Source organism: Bombina bombina, chromosome 1, assembly GCF_027579735.1.
Source record: "Bombina bombina isolate aBomBom1 chromosome 1, aBomBom1.pri, whole genome shotgun sequence".
NCBI classification, from domain to species: domain Eukaryota; kingdom Metazoa; phylum Chordata; class Amphibia; order Anura; family Bombinatoridae; genus Bombina; species Bombina bombina.
The window spans coordinates 619,070,598-619,089,920 of NC_069499.1; positions in this window are offsets into that span (position 1 = coordinate 619,070,598).

The following is a 19,323-nucleotide window of genomic DNA, read 5'->3' on the forward strand; positions in this document are numbered from 1 at the left end:
TTTTTTGTTTGGGTGCGGCTAATCATGCAGGCCATATAGAGCTGCCCCCATTCGGTGTTTTATCAGGTATTAAACTAATAAGAACAGTACTACCAAAATAAAGCCAATTAAGGGCCTATCAAGACTGAGCCAAGGTTGGATTGTAGTATTTTGTTAGGCTAATCATGATGGCCATGTAGACCACCCCCGAGAGGCCTGGAAGTAACAGGGATGAGACTAAAGTGCTAAGAATAGTACTACTTGAAACAACCGAGTTAGCAATGGGTGTTAGTCCAAGACCGCTTGGCTTTTTTTTTGGTTTGGGTGCGGCTAATCATTCAGGCCATATAGACCTGCCAACATTCGGTGTTGTTTCAGGTATTAAACTAATAAGAACAGTACTACCAAAATACAGCCAATTAAGGGCCTATGAAGACTGAGCCAATTTTGGATTGTAGTATTTTGTTAGGCTAATCATGATGGCCATGTAGACCAACCCCGATAGGCCTGGAAGTAACAGGGATGAGATGAAAGTGCTAAGAATAGTACAACTTGAAACAACCGAGTTAGCCATGGGTGTTAGTCCAAGACCGCTTGGCTTTTTTTTGGGTTTGTGTGTGGCTAATCATGCAGGCCATACAGACCTGCCACCATTTGGTGTTGTTTCAGGTATTAAACTAATAAGAACAGAACTACTAAAATACAGCCATTTAAGGGCCAATGAAGACTGAGCCAAGGTTGGATTGTAGTATTTTGTTAGGCTAATCATGATGGCCATGTAGACCATCCCCGAGAGGCCTAGAAGTAACAGGGATGAGATGAAAGTGCTAAGAATAGTACAACTTAAAACAACCGAGTTAGCCATGGGTGTTAGTCCAAGACCGCTTGGCTTTTTTTTGGTTTGGGTGCGGCTAATCATGCAGGCCATATAGACCTGCCCCCATTCAGTGGTGTATCAGGTATTAAACTAATAAGAACAGTACTACCAAAATACAGCCAATTAAGGGCCTATGAAGACTGAGCCAAGGTTGGATTGTAGTATTTTGTTAGGCTAATCATGATGGCCATGTAGACCAGCACCGAGAGGCCTGGAAGTAACAGGGATGAGATGAAAGTGCTAAAAATAGTACTACTTGAAACAACCGAGTTAGCCATGGGTGTTGGTCCAAGACCGCTTGGCTTTTTTTTGGTTTGGGTGCGGCTAATCATTCAGGCCATATAGACCTGCCAACATTGGGTGTTGTTTCAGGTATTAAACTAATAAGAACAGTACTACCAAAATACAGCCAATTAAGGGCCTATGAAGACTGAGCCAATTTTGGATTGTAGTATTTTGTTAGGCTAATCATGATGGCTAATCATGATGGCCATGTAGACCAACCCCGAGAGGTCCTGGACCCGCTTATAAAAAGGCCTATGGATTAAGAAGTGTACTGGGTGTCCAATCAATGTTTTTTTCTATTTCCCAGTTGCAAAAAATTATCTCTGGGTTTCTAAAATCAATGCCTTACCTGTAATCTATTATCCAAAGGATGCCATATGTCCTCTTTCCTGCTGTTGTTTTGTTTGAGGGTCCTGGACCCTCTTTTAAAAAGGCCCAAGGATAAAGAAGTGTACTGGGTGTCCAATCAATGTTTTTTTCTATTTCCCTGTTCATAAAAATTATTTCAGGGATTCGATAATCAATGCCTTACCTGTAATCTATTGTTCCAAAGGATGCCATATGTCCTCTTTCCTGCTGTTGTTTTGTTTGAGGGTCCTGGACCCTGTTTTAAAAAGGCCTAAGGAGAAAGAAGTGTACTGGGTGTCCTGTCCAATCAATCTTTTTTTTCTATTTCCCGGTTGCAACAAATTATCTCTGGGTTTATAAAATCAATGCCTTAAATGTAATCTATTGTTCCAAAGGATGCCATATGTCCTCTTTCCTGCTGTTGTTTTGTTTGAGGGTACTGGACCCTCTTTTAAAAAGGCCTAAGGATAAATAAGTGTACTGGGTGTCCAATCAATGTTTTATTCTATTTCTTGGTTGCAGCAAATTATCTCTGGGTTTCTAAAATCAATGCCTTACTTGTAATCTATTGTTCAAAAGGATGCCATATGTCCTCTTTCCTGCTGTTTTTTTCGGTTGAGGGTCCTGGAGCCTCTTATAAAAGGCCTAAGGAGAAAGAATGTACTGGGTGTCCTGTCCAATCAATCTTTTTTTCTATTTCCCGGTTGCAACAAATTATCTCTGGGTTTATAAAATCAATGCCTTACCTGTAATCTATTGTTCCAAAGGATGCCATACGTCCTCTTTCCTGCTGTTGTTTTGTTTGATTGTTCTGGACCCTATTTTAAAAAGGCCTAAGGATAAAGAAGTGTACTGGGTGTCCAATCAATGTTTTTTTCTACTTCCCGGTTGCAACAAATTATCTCTGGGTTTCTAAAATCAATGCCTTACCTGTAATCTATTGTTCAAAAGGATGCCATATGTCCTCTTTCCTGCTGTTGTTTCGGTTGAGGGTCCTGGAGCCTCTTATAAAAGGCCTAAGGAGAAAGAAGTGTACTGGGTGTCCTGTCCAATCTATGTTTTCTTCTATTTCCCGGTTGCAACAAATTATCTATGGGTTTCTAAAATCAATGCCTTACCTGTAATCTATTGTTCAAAATGATTCCATTTGTCCTCTTCCCTGCTGTTGTTTCTGTTGAGGGTCCTGGACCCTCTTAAAAAAGGCGATGGAGAAAGAAGTGTACTGGGCGTCCTGTCCAATCAATGTTTTTTTCTATTTCACGTTTCCTAAAAATTATCTCTGGGTTTCTAAAATCAATGCTGTACCTGTACTCTATTGTTAAAAAGGATGCCATATGTCCTCTTTCCTGCTGTTGTTTTTGTTGAGGGTCCGGGACCCTCTTCTAAAAAGACCGATGGAGAACGACCTGTACTGGGTGTCCAATCATGGTTTTTTTTTCAATTTCATGGTTCCTAAAAAATATCTCAGTGTAACTAAAATCAATGCCATACCTGTACTATATTGTTCAAAAGGATGGCATATGTGGTGTTTCATTCTGTTGTGGCTGTTGAGGGTCGTGGGCGATCGTATAAAACGGCTGAAGGAGAACGACCTGTACTGCCTTGCTGCTCCTTTTAGGCAGGCCAGCTCTTTGCATACATGCCCACAGACTCTGTAATGCATGAATCTTTTAGGGAGAGGTGCAGCCATAATGCAGGGACAGAACCTCTGCCTGCAACTGTTATACTCGATTTTGCGAAAGGAAGTAACCTTACCATGGTTCCCTGACCGCACGTCTTGTTGTTATATTTTGTTGAGGGTAATCATGATGGCCATGTAGACCACCCCCGAGAGGCCTGGAAGTAAGGGATGAGATGAAAGTGCTAAGAATAGTACAAATTGAAACAACCGAGTTAGCCATGGGTGTTAATCAAAGACCGCTTGGCTTTTTTTTGGGTTTGGGTGTGGCTAATTATGCAGGCCATATAGACCTGCCACCATTCAGCGTTGTTTCAGGTATTAAACTAATAAGAACAGTACTACCAAAATACAGCCAATTAAGGGCCTATGAAGAATGAGCCAAAGTTGGATTGTAGTATTTTGTTAGGCTAATCATGATGGCCATGTAGACCACCCCCCGAGAGGCCTGGAAGTAACAGGGATGAGATGAAAGTGCTAAGAATAGTACAACTTGAAACAACTGAGTTAGCCATGGGTGTTAGTCCAAGACCGCTTGGCTTTTTTTTTATTTGGGTGCGGCTAATCATGCAGGCCATATAGAGCTGCCACCATTCAGTGTTGTATCAGGTATTAAACTAATAAGAACAGTACTACCAAAACACAGCCAATTAAGGGCCTATCAAGACTGAGCCAAGGTTGGATTGAAGAATTTTGTTAGGCTAATCATGATGGCCATGTAGACCACCCCAAGAGGCCTGGAAGTAAGGGATGAGATGAAAGTGCTAAGAATAGTACAACTTGAAACAACCGAGTTAGCCATGGGTGTTAGTACAAGACCGCTTGGCTTTTTTTGGGTTTGTGTGTGGCTAATCATGCAGGCCATACAGACCTGCCACTATTTGGTGTTGTTTCAGGTATTAAACTAATAAGAACAGAACTACCAAAATACAGCCAATTAAGGGCCTATGAAGACTGAGCCAAGGTTGGATTGTAGTATTTTGTTAGGCTAATCACGATGGCCATGTAGACCATCCCCGAGAGGCCTAGAAGTAACAGGGATGAGATGAAAGTGCTAAGAATAGTACAACTTGAAACAACCGAGTTAGCCATGGGTGTTAGTCCAAGACCGCTTGGCTTTTTTTTGTTTGGGTGCGGCTAATCATGCAGGCCATATAGACCTGCCCCCATTCGGTGTTTTATCAGGTATTAAACTAATAAGAACAGTACTACCAAAATAAAGCCAATTAAGGGCCTATCAAGACTGAGCCAAGGTTGGATTGTAGTATTTTGTTAGGCTAATCATGATGGCCATGTAGACCACCCCCGAGAGGCCTGGAAGTAACAGGGATGAGACTAAAGTGCTAAGAATAGTACTACTTGAAACAACCGAGTTAGCAATGGGTGTTAGTCCAAGACCGCTTGGCTTTTTTTTGGTTTGGGTGCGGCTAATCATTCAGGCCATATAGACCTGCCAACATTCGGTGTTGTTTCAGGTATTAAACTAATAAGAACAGTACTACCAAAATACAGCCAATTAAGGGCCTATGGAGACTGAGCCAATTTTGGATTGTAGTATTTTGTTAGGCTAATCATGATGGCCATGTAGACCAACCCCGATAGGCCTGGAAGTAACAGGGATGAGATGAAAGTGCTAAGAATAGTACAACTTGAAACAACCGAGTTAGCCATGGGTGTTAGTCCAAGACCGCTTGGCTTTTTTTTGGGTTTGTGTGTGGCTAATCATGCAGGCCATACAGACCTGCCACCATTTGGTGTTGTTTCAGGTATTAAACTAATAAGAACAGAACTACTAAAATACAGCCAATTAAGGGCCAATGAAGACTGAGCCAAGGTTGGATTGTAGTATTTTGTTAGGCTAATCATGATGGCCATGTAGACCACCCCCGAGAGGCCTGGAAGTAACAGGGATAAGATGAAAGTGCTAAGAATAGTACAACTTGAAACAACCGAGTTAGCCATGGGTGTTAGTCCAAGACCGCTTGACTTTTTTTTGGTTTAGGTGCGGCTAATCATGCAGGGCATATAGACCTTCCACCATTCGGTGTTGTATCAGGTATTAAACTAATAAGAACAGTACTACCAAAATACAGCCAATTAAGGGCCTATGAAGACTGAGCCAAGGTTGGATTGTAGTATTTTGTTAGGCTAATCATGATGGCCATGTAGACCACCCCTGAGAGGCCTGGAAGTAAAAGGGATGAGATGAAAGTGCTAAGAATAGTACAACTTGAAACAACTGAGTTAGCCATGGGTGTTAGTCCAAGACCGCTTGGCTTTTTTTTGGTTTGGGTGCGGCTAATCATGCAGGTCATATAGAGCTGCCACAATTCGGTGTTGTATCAGGTATTAAACTAATAAGAACAGTACTAACAAAATACAGCCAATTAAGGGCCTATCATGACTGAACCAAGGTTGGATTGTAGTATTTTCTTAGGCTAATCATGATGGCCATGTAGACAACCCCCGAGGGCCTGGAAGTAACAGGGATGAGATGAAAGTGCTAAGAATAGTACAACTTGAAACAACCGAGTTAGCCATGGGTGTTAGTCCAAGATCGCTTGGCTTTTTTTTTGTTTGGTTGCGGCTAATCATGCAGGCCATATAGACCTGCCACTATTCGGTGTTGTATCAGATATTAAACTAAAAAGAACAGTACTACCAAAATACAGCCAATTAAGGGCCTATCAAGACTGAGCCAAGGTTGGATTTAAGTATTTTGTTAGGCTAATCATGATGGCCATGTAGACCACCCCGAGAGGCCTGGAAGTAACAGGGATGAGATGAAAGTGCTAACAATAGTACTACTTGAAACAACCGAGTAAGCCATAGGTGTTAGTCCAAGACCGCTTGGCTTTTTTTGGTTAGGGTGCGGCTAATCATGCAGGTCATATCGACCTGCCAACATTCGGTGTTGTTTCAGGTAATAAACTAATAAGAACAGTACTACCAAAATACAGCCAATTAAGGGCCTATGAAGACTGAGCCAAGGTTGGATTGTAGTATTTTGTTAGGCTAATCATGATGGCCATGTAGACCACCCCCGAGAGGCCTGGAAGTAACAGGGATAAGATGAAAGTGCTAAGAATAGTACAACTTGAAACAACCAAGTTAGCTATGGGTGTTAGTCCAAGACCGCTTGACTTTTTTTTGGTTTAGGTGCGGCTAATCATGCAGGGCATATAGACCTTCCACCATTCGGTGTTGTATCAGGTATTAAACTAATAAGAACAGTACTACCAAAATACAGCCAATTAAGGGCCTATCAAGACTGAGCCAAGGTTGGATTGAAGTATTTTGTTTGGCTAATCATGATGGCCATGTAGACCAGCCCCGAGAGGCCTGGAAGTAACAGGGATGAGATGAAAGTGCTAAGAATAGTACTACTTGAAACAACGGAGTTAGCCATGGGTGTTAGTCCAAGACCGCTTGGCTTTTTTTTGCGTTTAGGTGCGGCTAATCATGAAGGACATATAGACCTGCCAACATTCAGTGTTGTTTCAGGTATTAAACTAATAAGAACAGTACTACCAAAATACAGCCAATTAAGGGCCTATGAAGACTGAGCCAAGGTTGGATTGTAGTATTTTGTTAGGCTAATCATGATGGCCATGTAGACCAACCCAGAGAGGCCTGGAAGTAACAGGGATGAGGAGGGATGAGATGAAAGTACTAAGAATAGTACAACTTGAAACAACCAAGTTAGCCATGGGTGTTAGTCCAAGACCGCTTGGCTTTTTTTTGGTTTGGGTGCGGATAATCATGCAGGCCATATAGAGCTTCCACCATTCAGTGTTGTATCAGGTATTAAACTAATAAGAACAGTACTACCAAAATACTGCCAATTAAGGGCCTATGAAGACTGAGCCAAGGTTGGATTGTAGTATTTTGTTAGGCTAATCATGATGGCCATGTAGACCACCCCCGCGAGGCCTGGAAGTAACAGGGATGAGCTGAAAGTGCTAAGAATAGTACAACTTGAAACAACCAAGTTAGCCATGGGTGTTAGTCCAAGACCGCTTGGCTTTTTTTTGGTTTGGGTGCGGCTAATCATGCAGGGTATATAGACCTTCCACCATTCAGTGTTGTTTCAGGTATTAAACTAATAAGAACAGTACTACCAAAATACAGCCAATTAAGGGCCTATGAAGACTGAGCCAAGGTTGGATTGTAGTATTTTGTTAGGCTAATCATGATGGCCATGTAGACCAACCCAGAGAGGCCTGGAAGTAACAGGGATGAGATGAAAGTACTAAGAATAGTACAACTTGAAACAACCAAGTTAGCCATGGGTGTTAGTCCAAGACCGCTTGGCTTTTTTTTGGTTTGGGTGCGGATAATCATACAGGCCATATAGAGCTTCCACCATTCAGTGTTGTATCAGGTATTAAACTAATAAGAACAGCAATACCAAAATACAGCCAATTAAGGGCCTATGAAGACTGAGCCAAGGTTGGATTGTAGTATTTTGTTAGGCTAATCATGATGGCCATGTAGACCACCCCCGAGAGGCCTGGAAGTAACAGGGATGAGATGAAAGTGCTAAGAATAGTACAACTTGAAACAACCAATTTAGCCATGGGTGTTAGTCCAAGACCGCTTTGCTTTTTTTTTGTTTGGGAGCGGCTAATCATGCAGGCCATATAGAGCTGCCACCATTCGTTGTTGTATCAGGTATTAAACTAATAAGAACAGTACTACCAAAATACAGCCAATTAAGGGCCTATGAAAACTGAGCCAAGGTTGGATTGTAGTATTTTGTTACGCTAATCATGATGGCCATGTAGACCACCCCCGAGAGGCCTGGAAGTAACAGGGATGAGATGAAAGTGCTAACAATAGTACAACTTGAAACAACCAAGTTAGCCATGGGTGTTAGTCCAAGACCGCTTGGCTTTTTTTTGGTTTGGGTGCGGCTAATCATGCAGGGTATATAGACCTTCCACCATTCAGTGTTGTTTCAGGTATTAAACTAATAAGAACAGTACTACCAAAATACAGCCAATTAAGGGCCTATGAAGACTGAGCCAAGGTTGGATTGTAGTATTTTGTTAGGCTAATCATGATGGCCATGTAGACCAACCCAGAGAGGCCTGGAAGTAACAGGGATGAGATGAAAGTACTAAGAATAGTACAACTTGAAACAACCAAGTTAGCCATGGGTGTTAGTCCAAGACCGCTTGGCTTTTTTTTGGTTTGGGTGCGGATAATCATACAGGCCATATAGAGCTTCCACCATTCAGTGTTGTATCAGGTATTAAACTAATAAGAACAGCAATACCAAAATACAGCCAATTAAGGGCCTATGAAGACTGAGCCAAGGTTGGATTGTAGTATTTTGTTAGGCTAATCATGATGGCCATGTAGACCACCCCCGAGAGGCCTGGAAGTAACAGGGATGAGATGAAAGTGCTAAGAATAGTACAACTTGAAACAACCAATTTAGCCATGGGTGTTAGTCCAAGACCGCTTTGCTTTTTTTTTGTTTGGGAGCGGCTAATCATGCAGGCCATATAGAGCTGCCACCATTCGTTGTTGTATCAGGTATTAAACTAATAAGAACAGTACTACCAAAATACAGCCAATTAAGGGCCTATGAAAACTGAGCCAAGGTTGGATTGTAGTATTTTGTTACGCTAATCATGATGGCCATGTAGACCACCCCCGAGAGGCCTGGAAGTAACAGGGATGAGATGAAAGTGCTAACAATAGTACTACTTGAAACAACCAAGTTAGCCATTGGTGTTAGTCCAAGACCGCTTGACTTTTTTTTTGTTTGGGTGCGGCTAATCATGCAGGCCATATAGACCTGCCAACATTCAGTGTTGTTTCAGGTTTTAAACTAATAAGGACAGTACTACCAAAATACAGCCAATTAAGGGCCTATGAAGACTGAGCCAAGATTGGATTGTAGTGTTTTGTTAGGCTAATCATGATGGCCATGTAGACCACCCCCGAGAGGCCTGGAAGTAACAGGTATGAGATGAAAGTGCTAAGAATAGTACAACTTGAAACAACCAAGTTAGCCATGGGTGTTAGTCCAAGACCGCTTGGCTTTTTTTTGGTTTGGGAGCGGCTAATCATGCAGGCCATATAGAGCTGCCACCATTTGGTGTTGTATCAGGTATTAATCTAATAAGAACAGTACTACCAAAATACAGCCAATTAAGGGCCTATCAAGACTGAGCCAAGGTTGGATTGAAGTATTTTGTTAGGCTAATCATGATGGCCATGTAAACCACCCCTGAGACGCCTGAAAGTAACAGGGATGAAAGTGCTAAGAATAGTACTACTTGAAACAACCGAGTTAGCCGTGGGTGTTAGTCCAAGACCGCTTGACTTTTTTGGGGGTTTGGGTGCGGCTAATCATGAAGGCCATATAGACCTGCCACCATTCGGTGTTGTAACAGGTATTAAACTGCTAAGAACAGTACTACTTAACACAACCTATTTACCATGGGTCCCAGAGCACATGTTTTATTATTATATTTTGTAAGGGTAATCATGCAGGCCATATAGACCTCCCCCAATAGGGTAAGTAACAGGTATTGAAATGCTAAGAACAGTACCACTTAACACAAAGTTATCATGGGTCCTAGAGCATATGTCTTATTATTATATTTTGTTCGGTTAATCATGCAGGCCATATAGACCTCCCCTGACAGGGTGAGTAACAGGTATTAAAATGCTAAGAACAGTACTACTTAACACAACCTAGTTACCATGGGTCCCAGACCCAGAGCAGATGTCTTATTATTATATTTTGTATGGGTAATCATGCAGGCCGTATAGACCTCCCCAGATAGGGGGAGTTACAGAGATTAAAGTGCTAAGAATAGTACTACTTAAAACACAACCTAGTTAACATGGGTCCCAGACCGCATGTCTTATTATTATATTTTGTCAGGGTAATCAGGCAGGCCATATAGACCTCCCCCGATAGGGGGGGTATCAGGGATTAAAGTGCTAAGAAAAGTACTAATTAACACAAGCTAGTTACCATGGGTCCAACACCGTGTGTCTTGTTGTTATACCTTGTCAGGGTAATCATGCAGGCCATGTAGACCTCCCTTGATAGGGGGAGTAACAGGGATTACAGTGTTATGTTAGGTGCAAGTATTTGATATCCTTAACTGCAGGACCACTCAGTCTCACACCAAACCTTTAGGTTCATTAGATGTAATCAAGAACCTAGTTTTTGCTCATAGATCTGAGGGTCACTGCTGCATGGATGCAGAGTGAAAGAAATGAGATTTAAAGGTATATTATCCCGATTGCAATAGCAGTTTGCAATATGCAGATAATTATACAGAGAGGAGGAAATGAGATTTAAAGGTATATTATCCCGATTGCAATAGCAGTTTGCAATATGCAGATAATTATAGAGATAGTAGATAAAAGAAAGATAATTATAGATTAGTGTTAGTAGGTGAATGTCAGCCTCAAATAACACAGGTTGCAACCAGGAGGTGTTTCTATATAAATTAAGCAGGAGAGCTCTATAACAGGTTATATTGTTTTTAGTTAACAGGCAGTCCTTAGTTAGTCTATAACGTTGTTAGTATTCATGTAAACAGCAGGCAGTCCTTCACAACCAACAGTATGATATTTGATAAGGCACATAGAATATTAAAGCACAGTTCGTCAAGCTGAATCGATAGATATTACAAGCAATCAGATTGTTAAAGGTAGCTGCATTTGCATAAGCGTCACACTGTATAACATGCAGGAAAGTCCTTAAAAGTAGTAAGTGAATTAAGGTATAATACGTTACCACCTTCAGAGAGTAAGAAATAGTAACGGTTACCGCAGCTTCAAGGTGAGTTGCTATTAAGCACAGGAGTTGGTTGTTTGCAGCCAGAGTGAGAGAGAGCTCCTGAGACTTACGGTGACGTCAGACGCCGATACACGGCTTTCAATGTATAAGCCGGGAGGAACAGATTTAACAAGTGAAAGATACTTTGAGGATTCCGGTCAAAATAAGGAAACCTGAAATATGACGATCCAAGTTGAAAAGCACACAGCAATTGTAGTTACTAATAGTAAATTCCTTGGTTAGGAATATCAGCAAGGTGTCTTCGTTGTTGCTCAGCTTATAGCTAAGTGAATACAAATTACCAAGCATAGGTAGACTGGAGGAGGGGCCTTATATAGGAATGTGAATACCTGAACATCCTGATTTAAAGGGACAGGAACATAACAGGACGCCCCCCTAAAAAGAGCCGCTCCACGGATCAAGGCTTGGGTCGGTCGGGATGTCTTCGATGGAAAATTGAAAGAAGACGGGGTGCCGACAAATTAGAGTATGGTTCCCAGGAGTCCTCATCAGCCCCAAAACCTTTCCATCGTACCAGGTACTGGAGTTGATTGCGGTATAAACGAGAGTCCAAAATAGAATCCACTTCATACTCAACATCATCCACAACTGGAGGGTTAGTCAATGATGGATGAGGGGGATCCCTTGTCGGAGAGAAAGGTTTCAGGAGGGACACATGGAATGTAGGATGTATCCTGAGAGAGGGAGGTAGCTGAAGAGTCACAGCATTTGGATTAACAACCTTAACTATGTCATAGGGACCTATGAAGAGACTTCCAAGCTTTTTACTTGGAATACAGAGTTTCAGATGTTTGGTACTTAGCCTAACCTTATCCCCAGGTTTATAAGGAGGGGGTTTTGAGCGTCTCAAATCATAATGATGTTTCTGTGAAGCTTGAGCTTCTTGTAAGGTTGTTTTGAGAACAGAAAAACCCTCAGCAATAGTATTAACTGTCTGATCAACCGTAGGTAGCAAGGAATCGGTTCTGTGGAAAAGATGATATGAAGGGTGAAAACCATAATTAATATAGAATGGCAAAGTTTTTGTGGATGCGTTGGTCATGTTATTATGTGCAAATTCTGCAGTAGGCAGCAGAGCGAACCAGTTATCCTGTTGGTTGGTACAATAGCATCTCAGATACTGTTCAAGAGACTGGTTAGTCCTTTCGCATTGACCATTAGTCTGGGGATGATAAGCAGTACTTAATCTCCTAGTAATCTTGAGAATAGAACATAACTGAGTCCAGAACTTAGAGGTGAATTGAGATCCTCTATCAGACGTGATGGAGTCAGGTAGTCCATGTAACTTTACAACATGATTCAAGAACAGTATGGCTGTTTCGGATGCGGTTGGTAAACCCATATGTGGGATAAAGTGTGCCATTTTAGAAAACAGATCAACAATGACTAGAATTGTGTTATGGTTAGAGGATGGAGGTAGCTCCACTATATAGTCCATTGCTATGTCCTTCCAGGGTCTTTCAGGAACTGGTAATGAAAGTAGAAGTCCATAAGGACGAGTTCTAGTATGTTTGCAAGTAGCGCAGACAGAACAGGATCGAATGTAAGAAGAGACAGAACTTTTCATATTGGGCCACCAAAAGTCTCTTTGTAGTATGCGTAGTGTTTTATGAAGTCCAGGATGTCCTGAAAGGAGAGAATCATGTGCAGAATGCATCAATTCATTTCGTAGAGGTTCTGGAATGTATATCTGGTTTCCATGGTAATACAGATTACTACTGTGTTTTTGTAGATCTGCTAATGGGAGTTTTGGATCTGCTCTCTGATACTCTTTTATAGAGGTTTCAGTGATTGAAGTCAATCCAATGAACTTATTTTGTGGAATGATAGAATCTGGAGGTATATAATGTTGAGGTTTTGGATCCTTCCTTGAAAGCGCATCTGCTTTTGTATTTTTGGAACCTGGGCGGTAAGTGATGGTAAAATCAAATCTTGAAAAGAAGAGGCTCCATCTAACTTGTCTAGATGTTAATGTTTTGCTGGTTTTTAAATATTCAAGGTTTCTATGATCCGTAAATATAAGAATAGTATGTTTAGTACCCTCAAGGAGGTGTCTCCAAAACTCTAGTGCTGATTTTATAGCGAGAAGCTCTTTTTCACCAATAGCATAATTTAGCTCGGCTGAGCTCATTACCCTAGAGTAATATGATATTGGATGTAGTGCTTCCTTGGGTGAAACTCTTTGTGAGAGTACAGCTCCAAGAGCGTACTCAGAAGCATCAACCTCAAGCGTGTACTGTAAACTGGGATCTGGGAATTTGAGTATCGGTGCTGTTACAAACCTCTCCTTTAATACTTTAAATGCGTTCTCAGCATGTATATTCCAAGAGAAACCAGGTTTTTTCTGAGTTAATTTAGTCAAGGGTCTAGCAATCTCAGAAAAGCCCTTGATAAACTTCCTATAGAAGTTTGCAAACCCAAGAAATCTCTGAACATCTTTTTTTGTACGGGGGGTGCTCCAGTTAGTAATAGCTTCCACTTTGTTTGCTTCCATAGCGATACCAGAAGGGGAAACCTGGTATCCTAAGAAGGAGATAGTAGTGGTATTAAAAATGCATTTCTCTAACTTGGCATAGAGATGGTGTGTACGAAGTCTGGACAAAACAAGCTTGACATGGGTGTGATGGTTTGTTATATTGTCAGAATAGATTAAAATGTCATCTAAATAAATGACCATACAGACATCAAGTAAGTCATGAAATACGTCATTTATAAAACACTGGAACGTTGCAGGAGCGTTGCACAGCCCAAAAGGCATTACTGTATATTCATACAGTCCATAACGTGTGCGGAAAGCTGTTAGCCACTCATCGCCTTTCCTCATTCTTATCAAGTTATAAGCTCCTCTAAGATCTAATTTTGTGTAAATTTTAGCTCCTTGCAACCGTTCTATAAGTTCAGGGATAAGTGGGAGTGGGTACCTGTTTTTCTTGGTACATTTATTAAGTTGTCTGTAGTCGATAATAGGACGAAGTGATCCGTCCTTATTTTTAACAAAAAACATTGCAGCACCCGCTGGAGAGGTGGAAGGTCTTATAAAACCTTTCTTAAGGTTATCCTCTAAGTACTGTTTCAAATGAACCAATTCAGGTTCTGACATAGGGTATATATGACCAAAGGGAATGGAACTGCCCGGTAGTAAGTCTATAGGACAGTCATATGACCTGTGGGGGGGTAAGTTCTGAGCTTCTACTTTGTCAAACACATCAGAATATTCTTTATAACATTCAGGTAAAACATGATCAGTCATACAACACACAGAAGCTTTGGGAAAACAGACTTCCTTACAGTAAGTGGAATTAAAATTCACAACACCTTGCTTCCAAGAAATATCAGGATCATGTTTTATCAACCAATTGATACCAAAAATTAACGGGTATAAACTAGAGGGCAAAATGTCAAATGTACATGTCTCAGTATGGCCCTTCTGTGTGATAACTTGTAAGGGTGTAGTGTGATGGGTGATAGGCCCTGTATTCATAAGAAAACCATCAACCAATCTTATGGCTTGTGCGCTATCTTTTTTTATTGTGGGTATTTTATGTTTTGTTACAAATGCTTGGTCAATGAAATTCCCAGATGCACCAGAGTCAATAACGGCCTGGGTTTTTGTCTTCTGTAGACGCCACTGCAAAAGAACAGAAATTGGTAAATGAGTGGTAAGCGCAGACAATTTATTAAGGCAATTTTGGTGTTGAAGATTCTTACCCCTCTTCTGTCTGATAAGCACAGGACAGTCTCTAACAGCATGGTCCTTTGCTGCACAATATAAACACAAGTTATGTAGCTTCCTTCTGGCTTTTTCCTCTGGTTTTAGAGGACCCCTCATGACAGCAACTTCCATAGGTTCATCATTTGATTTAGATGGTGCAGTGACCACAGGATGGTATGCTGGGATTTTCTTGACAACAGGATCAGATAGTGCCCTTTCAGATCTACGTTCTCTTATCCTTCTATCAACAGTGATACATAAGGTCATAAGATTCTCTAAATCCACAGGAACTGCACCACGGGCTAATTCATCTTTTAATGTTTCAGAAAGACCTGTTCTGAACTGATTTCTCAGAGCAGGTTCATTCCATTGGGTGTCTGGTGCCCATCTTTTAAAATCCGTGATATATTCTTCTACTGCTCTTTTACCTTGTCGTAGGTTCCTAAGAGCAGTCTCAGCAGTATTCTGCTTATGATGGTCTTCATATAATAGGGACATGGCAGAGAAAAAGGCATCTAAGGAGTCCAATATGGGGTCATTGTTCTCATAGAAGGCGTTAGCCCATGATTTAGCCTCTCCTCTGAGATATGAGATGACCGTTAGAACTTTGACTCGATCAGATGCATAGGTTCTGGGTTTTAAAGAAAAATACAAAGTACAGGAGTTTTTAAATTCTCTAAACTGAGTCCTGTCACCAAAGAATTTTTCAGGTGGAGATACAATTGGTTCAGGTGTTAAATCAATAGGAGCAGGTTTATCAGATAAATGCACATTAATAAATTTCCTAATGTGATCATTTTCAATTTTAATTTCTCTGAGGCCTTGTAGCATATGGTCCATGCTTTGTGCAAGGGAACCAACACGGTTTGTAAGTTCACTGATATCCATGCTGTAGGATATATGTTAGGCTTGGTAATATGTTATGTTAGGTGCAAGTATTTGATATCCTTAACTGCAGGACCACTCAGTCTCACACCAAACCTTTAGGTTCATTAGATGTAATCAAGAACCTAGTTTTTGCTCATAGATCTGAGGGTCACTGCTGCATGGATGCAGAGTGAAAGAAATGAGATTTAAAGGTATATTATCCCGATTGCAATAGCAGTTTGCAATATGCAGATAATTATACAGAGAGGAGGAAATGAGATTTAAAGGTATATTATCCCGATTGCAATAGCAGTTTGCAATATGCAGATAATTATAGAGATAGTAGATAAAAGAAAGATAATTATAGATTAGTGTTAGTAGGTGAATGTCAGCCTCAAATAACACAGGTTGCAACCAGGAGGTGTTTCTATATAAATTAAGCAGGAGAGCTCTATAACAGGTTATATTGTTTTTAGTTAACAGGCAGTCCTTAGTTAGTCTATAACGTTGTTAGTATTCATGTAAACAGCAGGCAGTCCTTCACAACCAACAGTATGATATTTGATAAGGCACATAGAATATTAAAGCACAGTTCGTCAAGCTGAATCGATAGATATTACAAGCAATCAGATTGTTAAAGGTAGCTGCATTTGCATAAGCGTCACACTGTATAACATGCAGGAAAGTCCTTAAAAGTAGTAAGTGAATTAAGGTATAATACGTTACCACCTTCAGAGAGTAAGAAATAGTAACGGTTACCGCAGCTTCAAGGTGAGTTGCTATTAAGCACAGGAGTTGGTTGTTTGCAGCCAGAGTGAGAGAGAGCTCCTGAGACTTACGGTGACGTCAGACGCCGATACACGGCTTTCAATGTATAAGCCGGGAGGAACAGATTTAACAAGTGAAAGATACTTTGAGGATTCCGGTCAAAATAAGGAAACCTGAAATATGACGATCCAAGTTGAAAAGCACACAGCAATTGTAGTTACTAATAGTAAATTCCTTGGTTAGGAATATCAGCAAGGTGTCTTCGTTGTTGCTCAGCTTATAGCTAAGTGAATACAAATTACCAAGCATAGGTAGACTGGAGGAGGGGCCTTATATAGGAATGTGAATACCTGAACATCCTGATTTAAAGGGACAGGAACATAACATACAGTTCTAAGAATAGTACTACTGAACACAACCTAGTTACCATAGGTCCCAGACCAGATGTTTTCTTGTTATACTTTGTCAGGCTAATCATGCAGGCCATATAGAACTCCAACAAAAGGGGGGGGGGGTAAGAGGGATTAAAGTGTTAAGAAAAGTTTTACTTAACACAACCGAATTACCATGGGTCCCAGACCGCATGTCTTGTTGTTATATTTTGTCAGGGTAATCATACACGCCATATAGACCTCCACCAATAGGGGGAGTTACAGGGCGGAAAGTACTAAGAATAGTACTACTTAACACAACCTAGTTACCATGGGTCCAAGACCGTATGTTTAATTATTATACTTTGTCAGGGTAATTATATATCTAACAAATCTATCTATTTCTCTTCTATCAATTATATCTAACTATCAATCTATGTATATCTATCCTATCTATCTATCTATCTATCTTCTGTCCGGACTGTTTTGAGACAGACACTTGTGTTTTTGACAAATTTGAAGTAGGAGGACAAACCAATCATCTTCTTCCATCTCCCGGTTCCAAAAATGAAGGCCATATAGACCTCCCCCGATAGGGATAGTAACAGGTTGTAGTAAACTGCTAAGAATAGTACTTCTTAACACACCACGGGTCACACAGACCGCATGTTATACTCTGTCAGGGAAATTATTGTTATACTCTGTCAGGGAAATTATATATATTTCAAATCTATTTATTTATCTATCAAATCGATCAAACTATCAAACGTATCTATCAAATGTAGATTGCATCTATTGATCGATGTAATTTGTATCTATAACATGTATATTACATATTTTGGTTGATGTAATTCGTATCTATAAAATGTATATTGCATCTTTGATTCGATAACATTCGTATCTATCAAATGTATATTGCATCTATTGATCGATGTAATTCGTATCTATCAAATGTATATTGCATCTATTGATCTATGTAAATTGTATCGATCATATGTATAGTAAATTGTATCGATCATATGTATATTGCATCGATTGAGCTATGTAATCTATGTATCTATCTATCAAATCTATCTCATGGTTGTGCAAATGGACTGTTTGCAGTTGATTGCGGTGCGTTACACTTGGAGTTTGCTCTGTCACTGTGAAGCGGCCATAACCCTTACACTACCTGATAGATACGACATCATAACAGATGTTTTAAAGCATGTTATTGCAAAAGATTTGGGAATATTAGGTGATTTAGGCCCTTTATGGGTTAAAAGCAGACTCTGCTTAAACTATGTAATTTTCCATGGGAGTTTTGCCAGGGATCCCCCTCCAGCATGCCACAGTCCCGGTGTTAGTCCCTTTGAAACAACTTTTTTATCACTATTGTGGCCAGAAAGAGTCCTTGTCGGTTTTAAAGTTCGCCTGCCTATTAAAGTCAATGGCGGTTCGCGCCTCAGATTTTTCCTACCTTAATTCCGATTGGCTGATAGAATCCTATCAGCCAATTGGAATTAAAGGGATGCCATCTTGGATGACGTCCCTTAGAGGAACTTTCATTCGTCGTTAGTCATCTGGAAGAAGAGGATGGCTCCACGTCGGCTTGTCTGAAGATGGCTCCGCTCCGGATGGATGAAGATGGAAGATGCCGCATGGATGAAGACTTCTATCGGATGGAAGACCTCTTCAGTGCCGCCTGGATGTTGACTTCAATCAGATGGAAGACTTCTTCAGCACCCCTTGGATGATGACTTCTGCCGCTTCGGATCTCCTCTTCAGTTCCATCGGTGGGTCGGCTGGCTGAAGACGGCTAAAGGTAGGATGATCTTAAGGGGGGTAGTGTTAGGTTTATTTAAGGGGGTTTGGGTTAGATTAGGGGTATGTGGGTGGTGGGTTTTAATGTTGGGGGGGTTGTATTTTTATTTTACAGGCAAAAGAGCTGTTTTCTTTGGGGCATGCCCCGAAAAAGGCCCTTTTAAGGGCTGGTAAGGTAATAGAGCTGGTAACTTTTTTTTTTTTTTTAAACTTTATTTATAGAAAAGAATCCAAGACATACATGACAAGTACAATCACATTGGTATAATAGGTTTTGATATCAACAAATGCATAGTAAGACATATAAAGCAGTGAACGTGTTATAATGCCCGATGCTTAAATGAAATCTTCATGCCTGCACTTGGACTCATCTTTTTTTTCAAGAATGTTTTAGTATACAGACAAACAAAGGGAAGAAGAAGAAAGGAAAAAGAAAAAGCATAATGACTAAGATAAGGAAAGAGAGAGAGTAGCATAGAAGGAAAAACGGAAAGATCAACAAACAACAAACAACAATTATGCTCATACTCACCCAGGGTACCTCCGGATCCCCCCCATCCAGCCAACACCACGCCTTCGCAAATTAAAGAAATCCTTAACAGTTTGAATCAGTGGAGAGACACCAATTACCCTTTAGATTTTCATTGAGGACATACTGACTGTTTTTAAAGGGAAGGAGAACTCTATCCCTAACTATGTCCGGTAACTGCATCAAATATACTTCCCATTTAAGGAGAAACCTCTTCACTCTTTTCTCAGGGTCTCCCCTTGTGTCTGCCTGCTCAATTAGCATCTGAG